Below are 11,813 nucleotides of genomic sequence, written 5' to 3' on the forward strand. Positions count from 1 at the left end.
TTTTTGCCTCTGAGGGAAAGGTTCTGGGGCTTCCCTCTGCTTCCTGGGAACCTTCCCTGGAATCTAGCCACTTTGAGAGTGAGCCTGTGTAGTCGTGAGTCATATCTGTCCCTCTATGGCCCCCATCTACTTCCTTTGACTCTTGTCTTTGGGTGCTCAGAGTCAAGGAGTCAGCACCCTTTGATGCTGCTGCATAGCCTAAGAGAGAAGTGCTGTGGGTGGCAGGGACCCTTGTCTGTTGTCTAAGAAAACAAAACTCCTATCGGGTAGTTGGAACTTTCTGAAAGCCATTTTCAAATTGGACACAAGCATACCACTATTTTCCCCTACTGGTTTCTCTTTGCTTGAATTAATTTTAACCCAAATAGTCCTGGAGAATTATTCCTCAGAACTAGTCTCATTTCCTTGAGGGCTTGGGGTACAACCCACTGTGTGTTTGTAATTTGCCTGTGAAAAATGGAGTGGCTTCTCAGTCTTCTATGAGTGAGAAAGAACAGTGCAGGCTTCATGGAGTTCCCACCCGACCCCACTCAGAAACAAATGCTGGAAATGCTTCACTAATAGCCTTCTTGTGCGGCCATGAGGGCCAACCAGTTCTCTCTTGTTGACTGGCACATCTTGCCTGGGGATGGATTGTTCTTTTAAGACTGGATTGTTCTCTGCCTCCCGTGTCTCTGTGGGTGTTCCCATCACAACACATTAGCAACATTTCAATAAGGTACTGATACTAGAACAGCTACAAACGAAGTCCTTGAGAAACCTGCTTTTCTGTTGTTTTATTGAGTCAATTGGATAAATAAGGGCAGATTAGTGTCTGGTGTGTGTTTCCTTCACGCTCGGTCTCCTTGGTGGGGTGTAAATGAAACTAGCGGGGTGGCCTTCTTTGGGCTCACCTTGTTCCAGTGGATTCTAGGAGGTAATTAGTTCCAGCAAGCACAGGGGGTAAAGAAGAGTGCATTCTAAACATAGGCGCTGTATAGACTTAATCGTAATTCAGTGTTCAAGTTATTAGGAGACATTTCTACATGGGTCTCATGTTTCTGCATGTCTTGTGAGTGAGACTGCCTTTGTTCCAGACCCTTTTTCCAAGAATGTTTATATGTATAGCAAACAGCCTTGGAAGTTAGAGGTAGTGTCTCCATGCAGAGCAAACCTGTCTATTATAAAAGATTTGGGTTCCCTAAGTGTTGAGCCCCTTTCCTGGGATGTGACCCACTGCATGCGCAGGTGTCATCTGTCCTTCTTTGCAACACCCTAGGAGAACTGGGGCTCGAGAAGTGCCACTACTCTAGCCACTGCTATTGCTGTAACTGTCCTTCCTCTCTGACTCAGGAGTGTAGCGTCTTCTATCAGCATCTATGAAACTGACAGGCTAATTTGTTAGCTTACAGTAGTGTAAAACCTTAGACCCTACACAAGTCTTGACAATGGTCAGTTGTCTTGGTCTCTTTCAATAGGACTTGAATCATTTTTGTCATTAATAGACATTTTCTTATATTTAGACTCTGATTGATTAATCATTTTCAAATGCATAGGGTCGGAAGTTTCCTTTAAAGAGATTTCATGCCTGGAAGTGGGTGTTCTGTGGAAGGAATTTAATTTCACAAAAGCCACCTTTTCTTTTCCTCGTTGTTAGCAACGTGAAGCGAATGTTGCCTGGGGTGAAAAGGCTCATGAAAGAGAGATGGAGAGATGGACTGTCCTGGGAGTTTACAGCAAAATTACCCAGTAGAGTGAGGCAGAGAAGACAAGCAAAGATTCTTGCCTCGAATCTTTCTGTTTAAAATATGTATCTACATAATATGAGTGGTGCATCATCACTGGCAATTTTGAAATTCCCCAGTTAATCTCTAGAAGCAGTTTTGTGAACTTACTTGCAGTATCACAGCCCACCCAGTGGTTACCAAAAATAGAAATTGAAGTCAGGGAATATCTGAGGCTACCAGATTGATTCTATTCAGGTCGCTAAATGATTCACATAAAGTGTAACCCAACACACCCTCCGGTCACAAGATGCTTGAGGGTGAGTGATTTACTATTTGGTTTTCTGTTGTTAGTAGCACAAAATTACTCCTTTGGTGTTGATTAGATTTTTAAAAGGGAACATTTCTAACTCAGACCTCCTTTCTGATAGCTCATGGATAAGGGACAAATAAGCTTATTTGTCTTTTCTTAAATATCCTTCTACAGCACTTAGGATAGCACCTTGCTCTTTTTGGCTGTAATCTCAACATGGAGAATCAGCATGTGTAATCTATAGTGTTTCATCCTCACAGAATACTCCAGAGCCATAGAGAATCACCTCTTTCTGTAATTGGTGATGAGAGAATTAACCAAAACCTCTCAAACTGATTTTAAAAAAAAGCATAGTTTTTTTTTTCTCCTAATCTTATTTTCTATCTCAAACATCTGTGCTTATTTGAGAGCTGGGAAACTCCCTACTTAAATCTTTAATCTAGGAGGTCTTAAAATTATAGTTCATGTGGACTTAGTGAGGTCCTCATAATCTCTGAAACTGTGTGGGAGATGGAACTTAGAGAGAGAGAAAGGAGAGACAGATTGAGGTGAGCCACACATAGAGCAACAGAGAGAGATGGTGATCCCAAGACAGTATGCTGGAAGGAAGAGAGCCAGAGAGCAGCAGACAGGCATGAACATGTGTGGGAGGGTCCATGCCACACTGGGGTCTCAAAGTGTCCATACCTTGAACAGGTGAAGAGCCAGGACCCAGAGCCTTGGAGCCCAGGCCCACAGGAGACTGCAGCCACCCAGGGAGCCAGGGCTCAGGCGTCCCAGGAATAGCCAGGGGCAAGCTCTGCCTCCCATCCTCAGCCTCAGCCTTCACCTTGATTGGATTTCCTGGTCTCCTTCCTTCCCACATCATCCACTCTGCTGAATTCCTTCCATAGAAGATCACTTCTCCCCAGGACACCGCCCCAGGAGCAAGCAACAGCCTGCCTGGCGGGGAGCCTTGCACAGGCCCATCCCCACCCGCTCACAGGCACACACTGGCTTGTTCAGGAGGTGGGTTCCAGCTCCCTCCTTCCTCCCTGCACTCCATGTTGGGTTGCTTCGCCTGTGGGTTCTCATGCTTACAAGCCCTTGGTGTAACTTTGCCTCCAACCCTTTCAGCATCACGTCAACTTCAATTGCCAATGCCCTAACCCACTCCCTTGTGCTTCCATCATCTTGTTTAGGCTATCAGACAAACAAATTAAGACAGACATGTGAATACTGCCACGCAATACAGAGCAATGGATGGGAGGAAAGTCCATACTTTGTCGTCTTATCCCCAGGAAGAAATGAAGGCGGGAGGAGTAAGAATGATGCCCTGTTCTTTAACAAAACACTTCGTGCATTCTTTTATTGTGTCATAGCTGTGCAAGGAAACAAAGCTATTGCACTTTATTTGGGCTGGAAATGTAAAATCCTTAAAATGTAACTTTTAGAAGGAAGGCAATTGCTCTTTTTCCTCTTTTTCCTCGTGTCTTATCATGAGAGTCATTTGATCCAAGATACTGCTCCTTAACTTATGCTTTTTATTTGGAAGAAACACTAACGATACTTCTTAGGGCTATTGTACAGAGAAAGTAGGTTGCACATTTAACCTTAGGAACAGAAACTGCTGTTGCTTAAGTACCGCTCACCCTTTCACCACCTGAGATGAAGAATGACTCAACCATATGATGAAACAAAGCCATGTTTCTAATGAGGCCAGAGCCTGAAGGCAGAAAACCTTCAAGAGCTGAATTTCCCATTTTGTTGCCAACAACAAATAAACTCAGTGTTCGTTCAGTGACGATTAATCCGGCAAAAACCAAGCAGAAATGAAGGAGCTTTAAAATGATCATCATTCATCAACCCAACCGTCTCCCTCGGATACTCACTTCATTACTAAGACAGTAATTATTTTTGTGTTGTCAGTTTTAGGGAAAAGCCCTTGAGGGTTATTCATTGGTAATTGGAAAAATAAACGTTAATGTCTTCTGTGGATTAGGAAAGAATGTTTTATGACTAACTGTTCAGACGCTTCTATTGTATTGCCTGAGTTTGGAAGTTTCATTGGTTTTCCAGCCAAGGCTTCGTAAAAGCTTTCAAATTACCTGTAGCTGTCAGAGAGGAGTCTCCTCAAGGAGATGGATGAAGCTTGCCCACGATGCTGCATTCCAGGTTTTTGTAATAATGCTGTAGCAGCCCCGTCTCTCCCCCGACTTTTTATTTATTTTATTTTATTTTCTTGAGATGGAGTCTCATTCTGTCACCCAGGCTGGAGTGCAAATGTGCAATCATGGCTCGCTGCAACCTCTGCCTCCCAGGTTCAGGCAATCCTCCCACCTCAGCCTCCTGAGTAGCTGGGACTATAGGCGTGCACCACTATGCTGGCTAATTTTTGTATTTTTTTGTAGAGACAGGGTTTCACCATGTTGCCCAGACTGGTCTCACTCTTGGACTCAGGCAATCCTGCCTGCCTTGGCCTCCCAAAGTGCTGGCCCCAACTCTTTTTAAATTGTGGTCCCAAGACCAAGCTGTAGTGCCACTGATTTTCCTCACTGAGGAAATGAGCTCAGGTTATTAGAAGTGATGAAGTCAGCAGGCCCCCACAGGATGAGGTTTTAGTAGCCACAGGGCTTGAGGCGCAGCCTCTGGGAACCCAATCTCTTGATCTACAAGGGTGGCTCTGGGGAATGTGAAAAAATAGGAGAAAAATACTATCTAGCCCAAGCAGGAAGGATTAGGGTGGCCCTTGACAGTGTGGAGTGGTAAATACACCCATAAAAATATGTTGAAGAATGAGGGGCCGGGGCGGAATTGGCTTCCCTCTGTAATATATTGACAAAAGGGCCGGATTTAGTTTTTCTCTGCAGAGTGGTCCAAAGCAGTTGTGGCAAGAACAGGCCCAGGAAGAGCCGGAGTCTCCCTCTTACTGTTAATTTTGGATGACCCCATGCAGCACCCATTCAGCCTGTCCAGCTCACATGACTACACACAGGTTTAATCAAGAATCTCTTCCCAGCCGGGGGCAGTGGTTTACGCCTATAGTCCCACACTTTGGGAGGCCGAGGTGGGCAGATCGCTTGAGCTCAGGAGTTTGAGACCAGCCTGGGCAACATGGCAAGACCCCTTCTCTACAAAAAAAAAACGAAATATTAAGCAGCATGGTGGTGTGTGTCTATAATCCCAGCTACCTGGGAGGCTGTGCTAGGAGGATCACTCAGCCCGGTGGTTGAGGCTGCAGTGAGCTGTGACAGCGCCACTGCACTCCAGCCTGCGTGAGAGTGAAAGCCTGTCAAAAAAAAAAAAAAGAAAAAGAAAAGAAGAAAAGAAAGAAAAAGGAAAAGAAAAGAATCTGCAAGCTCGAACTGCAAGTAATGGGACCATCAGCTACTTTTTATTGAGTGCTTACCGTGCTGCGTACCCTGCACTTGAGTTTATTGTCCACAGAGTCTTCATAGTTACATTTGCCTCAGGAGGGGATTGTCATTCCCATTATATAGATAAGGAAACTGAGGCTTGGAGAGAGTAAGTACTGTAAGGTCATACATTCAGTAGATGATAAAGCTTCTATTTCAAGGCCAGCAATCTGATTACAAAGCCAATTCTGCTAAACTGTGTATAGCTAGTGCTTATACATGGAACTTAGACTCCAAGTTAGACTGTTACCTGGGATAGAGAGGCATGGGTGATCACGTCTTTTGCCCCTTATCTTGTGATATGTATATTGTATTAGTCTTGTTTTCATGCTGCTGAGAAAGACATACCTGAGACTGGGTAATTTATACAGAAAAAAAGGTTTAATGGACTTACAGTTCCACATGACTGGAGAAGCCTCACAATCGTGGTAGAAGGGAAGGAGGAGCAAGTCACATCTTACGTGGATGTCAGCAGGCAAAGAGACAGCTTGTGCAGGGAAACTCCCCCTTATACAGCCATCTTATAGATGGCCCCTTATAGAGCCATCAGAGCATATGGGACTTATTCACTATCATGAGAACAGCACAGTAAAGACCTGCTTCTATGATTCAATTACCTCCCACGAGGTCCCTCCCATAACACGTGGGAATTCAAGATGAGATTTAGGTGGGGACACAGCCAAACCATATATCATGTATGTATTAAGGCAAGCCCTAAATTAGGTGCTAGATTAAGCAGTCTGTGGTTCGGGTACACTGATCTGAATATTTCCTCCACAGAACACATTAATCAAGCCATGCAAATATATTGCAGGGAAGGGTCTTGCCCAGAACACATTGCAAGGGGGTTGGGGCAGGGGAGTAGGGTATGGTCTTCACTGTGATTTTCTGTGGGCTTCTAGTGGACTACAGGAGACCGACAGAGTGAAAAGAATACTTGGGCCTATTATAGCCCAGCCTGGTGTCTGAGCAAGTGATTTAATCTGTCTGGCCTTCTTGGGATTCTGTTTATCTATAAACTTAAGAACACTTACCCTGACAATTCCACGGGGTAGAAGGGCTCAAATGAGCAATTAATGTGAAAAGGTTTGGCACAGTGTAAACACATAGAGGGGAAAGGTCATGTTCATTAGTTTGGAAACTTAAGTAGCTACAAAGATGTGGTGCCAATTGATGAATCAGTCTATCAGTCAGTCAGTCAGTCAAGAGCAGTGATCTTGAAATCTGAATCTAGGGCTGGACGAGGTAGCTCACACCTGTAATCCAGCACTTTGGGAGGCTGAGTTAGGTGGATTACCTGAGGTCAGGAGTTTGAGACCAGCCTGGGCAACATGGTGAAACCCCATCTCTACCAAAAATACAAAAATTAGCCAGGTACCATGGCACACAGCTGCAGTTCTAGCTACTGGGAAGGCTAAGTCAGGAGAATCACTTGAGCTCAGAAGGTGGAAGTTGCAGTGAGCTGAGATCATGCCATTGCCCTCCAGCCTGGGCAACAGAGTAAGACCCTATCTTTAAAAAAAAAAAAATCTGAATCTAGCTCCAGCTCTGCTTTTACTTTCTATGTGGTTCCCAGTGCTGACTTAGGTATCTGCCCCTTGTTTTCTTCATCTGTAAAATGTAAACAACAGCAAGTAGAGTTCATGTGTATATAAGTGCATAGATACATAAAGCACCTTACTACTTTTACATAATTAGGAAGATCCTGCATGCAGTTACTTAGAATACTTTTCTTGCTCATATCCAGTTTGAAAAGTAATGACCACTAAGGACCTTCTTCCTTTTTCTCCTGTTCGTCCTTCTGGGGCTGTTTCTATCATTCATCTGATCTGATAAACCATGAGTGTGAAACCAGCGGAAGTTCAGTGAAGCTGACGGCACACCTCAAGTCTGTGATGCCATGATTAGATGTCTCTAGAAGCAGGACTAGAGCATCTGTCCCCTAGGACAAGTGTCTGTACCCCAGAATTCTCAAGCTCTCAAATTCCATAGTCAAGAGTTTGAAGGATCTGGAAAAATAAAATTTTTTCAAGTATCTTTGTGTGTTACACTTTCTACTTTTTGATATTGAAATGTGTTTTTATTGTTTCTCCCTCTTGGGGTCATATTTGGCCAGGGAGTGGGAGTGGTAGTTGAGCAAGAATCCTAAATCCAATAGCCATCCCAGAGGGCCAAATTATAGGTGGGAAAATGGCCCACCATATCTAAGATTCAGAGGACAAGAAACCCACCTACGGAGGTGCACGTGTTTTTTTTTTTTAAGCATTTCTCGAGACACTGTTTGTTAAATCAAGGACAAGGTTATGGAAGATCATCTTTAATTAAACCTGCAGTCATTCCCTTTGGGGCTGTGTGCTGTGTTCACCTCTTAAATTCTGTATTCCAATTAGCAGAATCCTTGCTCCTGGCCCTGAGGCTTTATTTGCAGGTCTCACCATTCTTTGGTAGCTGTAATCTGCTCATTTTGTCTGGAAGCACCCGCTCTACTGTTTCTTCCCGTGCTGTCTCAGGGTGCATATTTTTTTCCTTTCTTGATGTGTCTTTGTTGTTGAGATTGCTACTAGGAGCAGAGCCTGCTTTCTCTCTTAAATCACCACCGCCTGCTTCTCACCACCCCTGGATATTCTACCTTTCCCCTGAATCTGCCTCCACCTGTCCATGGTATTTAATAAAGATGCTGACTGGCATTTCCCGGTCCTCCAGAACCTTATGGAAGTGATGTTCCCTCTATAATGTAAGAGGAGGTCTTGCAGAAGAGATAGAGGATGCTTCCCCCCATTGTCCCTTCCTCCAAATCAATTAGCAAAAGTCAGTTGATTTAAAAAAATCTTCATCACTTTATGCATAATCATTTAAAAAGACACCAGAAAATGTGGAGCTTCTTTCCAGCAATCCACATATTACCCCTAAAAGACTCCAGCTTCCTGCAATTAAGAGCTAAAAATTACTCAGTAATTTTTTTTTAGAGATAGGGTCTTGGTCTTTTGCCCAGAGTGCAGTGGTATGATCATGGTTCGCTGTAGCCTCAAACTCCTGAGCTCAAGCAATTCTCCCCCCTCAGCCTCCTGAGTAGCTGGGACTACAGGCACGTGTTACCACACCTGGCTAATTAAAAACATTTTTTTTAGAGATTAGGTCTGGCTATGTTGCCCAGGCTGGTCTCGAACTCCCAGGCTCCAGCATCCTCCCACCTCAGCTTCTCAAAGTGTTGGGACTACAGCTACTGTGCCTGGCAAGCAGTAATTTTTAAAAAATTATTATAATAAAATATTTTCGATGTACAGAAAAATCTAGGAAATAATATTGAAAGATGTCTCTATTTCTCTCTCTCTACTTGACATTTCACTTAAGAAATGAAACATTATAGATGAGACAGAAACCTCTTGGTACCTGTCCCTGACCGTTTCCTCTCTCTCCATAGAGGTAACTATTAACCTGAAGTTGATATGAATCCTTACCAAGCATCTTTTTTTTTTGTTTACTCCTTCTGAAGGGTCCATACCTATGCATTTGAAACTTCATAAAATAGTTTCATACGTTACGTGCCTGAGCACCTTGCTTTTTACACGTGAGTCTTCTGTGTTGAACATTGTGACCATCTTCTCTGTTCTAAGGGAGAGGCCTAATCTCTCCCGGATGGATGCGTTGGCCTCTCCTAACACATTGCTAGGATGGGCCTCCAGGATGCCTCGTGTCCACAGCAGTGAGAATTTGCCTTCTGGCAGTGCTTCCCAAAGTCACCTGATCCTAGGACCCCCGCAGTGGGGGTGGGGAGGGGCATTGTTAAAAACGCAGATCCTTGAGCCTACTCCGTGGTAGATCCACCACCCATGAGCCATTCATGCCCACAGGTGAGTCTTAAGATGACCTTGCAAGTTTGGGAAACTCCACAGCAAATACTTTCTGTGAAAGGCCAGACAGTAAATATTTTAAGCTTTCGGTCTCATCCGAGCTCTGTCACCCCTTCCCCACCCTCCTTCTTCACAACCCTGTAAAATATTAAAAAGTCATTCTTTACTGTAGTGCTATACAAAGACAGGCTGCTGGCTGGATCGGGCCGGCACTGTGTGCTCACCCTGCTCTGGGAATTGCTGAGGTGAGACGCTCCATGTCTCTACATTGACTAGATATTGTCAGATACTCCCAGGTGATTTTATAGCTGCAAAGTCTGTCACCTCCCTCTTCTTCCTGGTCATCTGTGACCACTTTTCCCACTGCTCTCTGCCTTTTTTTTGACATGCAGTTTGCCCATTGCACCATTTCTTTATATTACAAGCACTTCTTGCCTGAACTCAGATTTTTATTGATTATGTTTGAGGAGCAGCATGCCAGTCACTCTCTCCATATAAAATCCTTCTGCAGGCTGGACACGGTGACTCACACCTGTAATCCCAGCACTTTGGGAGGCCGAGGCAGGCAGATCATGAGATCAGGAGATCGAGACCATCCTGGCCAAAATGGTGAAACCCCATCTCTACTAAAAATACAAAAATTAGCTGGGTGTGGTGGTATGTGCCTGTAATCCCAGCTATTCGGGAGGCTGAGGCAGGAGAATTGCTTGAACCAGGGAGTCAGAGGTTGCAGTGAGCCGAGATCGTGCCACTGCACTCCAGCCTGGACGACAGAGCAAGACTCCATGTCAAAAAAAAAAAAAAAAAAAAAAAAAAATCCTACAATGAGCTCATCACTGCTTCCAGAAACCTGTGTGGCCTTGTCAGGCTGTCCAGTGTGGGAACTGTGCTCCCCGCAGGAGTTTCAGCTCCAGAACAGATGCCATTATCAGGACAGATGTGACAGACAGCTCTCACTGAACACATAGCCACGGCATGCTGGAATTCCTTGGCATACTTTTGGGAGATGCTATTAAGGCTTCTGGTTTTTATGATTATCTAGGGTAGAAAATGTATGGGCAATGGAGGCAGTCCTGAAAAACAAAGAAAATGTTGACAAAGCCATGAATAAAGCATCAATATTTGTAAGGAAAAATATATAGTCAGGAACTTTCAAAAAAATGAAAGAATCCAGGTTGTTGGCAGTGGGGCCTCCAACAAGCTCATGCCAGTCACACTGGACAATGTTTAAGTTAGAATAACAGGAGGGGAATGGGTTGGCTCTGTTTGGATTAGAGAAGAAAGCACCTTGTTCTCAAAATCAAGTTGTTGGCTTGAATAAAGCCTGGAATCCTGGAAGACCAGGGAAATGTGACTTGGCCCCGTGGCCCTACAGGTGTGGTGTCATTGGTCTCATTAAGGCAAAGGGGTAGACTGGAGCCTGCTACCACAAAGGCTTCTGACAACAATGGCCGCTGAGCTCCCTGTACCGCATGAGGTGGGAGCAGACAGGAAAGTCACCACCAGGCAGCCAGAGGAACTTGGCAAAATAGGCAGTTTTGGCCTCTGGGTCGTGTAGACGAGGAGATAACTAGGGCAAGTCCCAGATACAGCAAGGAGGGCTGCTTGCTGCCTGACAGCTTTGCACAACTGGCCTACACCCACCCCTTCTATCCTGCACCCCTGCATGTATGTACGAGATGGAGCATGCACAGGATGCCATGTGCACAGGATGGGGCATGAACAGCATGCCGCATGCACGGGATGCCACATACACAGGATGCCACATACACAGGATGCCGCATGCACAGGACGCCACATACACAGGACGCCGCATGCACAGGACGCCACATACACAGGACGCCGCATGCACAGGACGCCACATACACAGGACGCCGCATGCACAGGACGCCGCATGCACAGGACGCCGCATGCACAGGACGCCGCATGCACAGGACGCCGCATGCACCGGATGCCGCATGCACCGGATGCCGCACGCACCGGATGCCGCAGACACAGGATGCCGCACACACAGGATGCCGCACGCACAGGATGCCGCACGCACAGGATGCCGCATACACAGGATGCCGCATGCACAGGATGCCGCATGCACAGGATGCCACATACACAGGATACCGCATGCACAGGATGCCGCACGTACAGGATGCCGCATGCACAGGGTGCCGCACGTACAGAATGCCACATACACAGGATGCCACATACACAGGATGCCGCATGCACAGGGTGCCGCATGCACAGGATGCCGCATGTACAGGGTGCCTCACGTACAGGATGCCACATACACAGGATGCCGCATGCACAGGGTGCCGCATGCACAGGATGCCGCATGTACAGGGTGCCTCACGTACAGGATGCCACATACACAGGATGCCGCATGCACAGGATGCCACATACACAGGATGCCGCAGGCACAGGATGCCGCACGCACAGGATGCCGCACGCACAGGATGCCGCACGCACAGGGTGCCGCACGTACAGGATGCCACATACACAGGATGCCACATACACAGGATGCCGCATGCACAGGGTGCCGCATGCACAGGGTGCCGCA

This window comes from Pongo pygmaeus, chromosome 5, assembly GCF_028885625.2.
Source record: "Pongo pygmaeus isolate AG05252 chromosome 5, NHGRI_mPonPyg2-v2.0_pri, whole genome shotgun sequence".
Classification (NCBI taxonomy): domain Eukaryota; kingdom Metazoa; phylum Chordata; class Mammalia; order Primates; family Hominidae; genus Pongo; species Pongo pygmaeus.